Below are 1,509 nucleotides of genomic sequence, written 5' to 3'. Positions count from 1 at the left end.
TAGCTGAACGTGTGGGGGTTACTGGATGGTGGTGTGGGCAGAGAGGGCATGGAAGCTCCATGCTCCTCCCCCATACTTTGCCCTATACATCTATTTATCTGTACACTTTGTAATATCTTTTATAATAAATCAGTAAATGCCCTTCATGATGAGAGAGTTTGAGATGCTTCTCTCTCCTCTGTGTAATTGTTAGTTTGAGTGGTAAAGAAATGGCTGGCAGTGTCAAACTGTTCTCTAGGGGAATCAAAGATTCCACTTAGGGTATTTGAACCATCTCAAAGCTAGATGATCTAATCTAACACAAGAGAGTGGAGAAGTGTTGAAGAAGGGCAAGTAGTGTCCTGACACAGAGGAGAGCCCAGAGCATAGAGCAGAAGCAAGAGAGTGAACAATGTACTGTTAGTAGAATTGTCCAGTGTTGTGCTTGGAATGGTAAAGTATTCTGCTTCCATATCCTCTTACATTATTGAGTGCTTATTTCTGTGCTTCAGTCAGTAATAGCTCAAATTATTGGTGATCCATCACTACAAGGAGATGTTTGGTTGTGGCTGGAATTCTTTCTCACATCAATATCCAGTGCTCTTTGGGTGCTCCCCTGTTCATGCTTAGCAAAGTTGTGAATGCCATTTGGTTACAAGATATAGCTGACGGGGCATTTGAGGTATTAGAGAGGAAGTCTCACCCACTCCCTAGTGCCAGCAAATAATTGCTGACATGCTTTTCAACCTTTTGTTATAGGCTATTTTTCTCATCTAGGGAATGTTTGTGAGTCTCTTTCCCATCCATCTTGTTGGTCAGCTGGTCATTCTCCTGCATATATCCCTTCTGTACTCACTATACTGCTTTGAATAGCATTGGTTCAATAAAGGAATTGAAATGTGACAGCAGCTATCAAACATAGAAGGAAGTGGCCTTACCATTTTGGGTTTGGTTTGCCTTTGGCTTTTCTCACAGAAATGCAGGCCTCATACATTATCAGTGGCTGCCTCTTCTCTATCCTCTTTCCTTTATTCATTATCAGAACCAATGAAGCAAAGACCCCTGGCAAAGCATACCTCTTCCAGTTGCCTCTTCTCCTTGGTGGTCTTCTTAAGCAACAGACTCTTCCACAAGAAAGTCTACCTGCAGTCTGCTCTGAGCAGCTCAACCTCTCCAGAAATCTCCCTTCACCACACACATCTCCTGCCAATCTGAAGGCTGCTACAGGCCACTGAGTCACCTCCCACTTGAGGGGGTTGGGTTGGATTGGAAGGAGGCCATGGCAGCTCTTATCCTTGTTCATCTGCCCTCACCAGGAAAGATACGACCCACGCTGACAAGGGCCCTCTGCATATTCCCGTCTCTCTCAGGAATTAGAAGTTTTGTCTCTGGTGCACATAAGGCAAAAGAATCTTCCTGATATCAGTGCGTGGATATTTAACACCACGGTGATTCTCAAAGTTTCACAGGTTTTTATGCAGCTATTTTCTAGCATTTGCTAGCCCTCGTGCCTGGAATGATTTGAGTACT

At 43.9% G+C, this 1,509-nt stretch overlaps 1 pseudogene; it reads left to right on the top strand.

Annotated features, from left to right (window-relative positions):
- Positions 1-209: 209 nt before the first annotated feature.
- LOC138378639 (etoposide-induced protein 2.4 homolog) lies at positions 210-1,093 on the top strand (annotated as a pseudogene).
- The last annotated feature ends 416 nt before the right edge of the window (positions 1,094-1,509 follow it).

The sequence above is a fragment of the Eulemur rufifrons genome, chromosome 30 (genome assembly GCF_041146395.1).
Source record: "Eulemur rufifrons isolate Redbay chromosome 30, OSU_ERuf_1, whole genome shotgun sequence".
In the NCBI taxonomy this organism is placed as follows: domain Eukaryota; kingdom Metazoa; phylum Chordata; class Mammalia; order Primates; family Lemuridae; genus Eulemur; species Eulemur rufifrons.
This window is presented reverse-complemented; position numbering and strand designations above follow the sequence as displayed.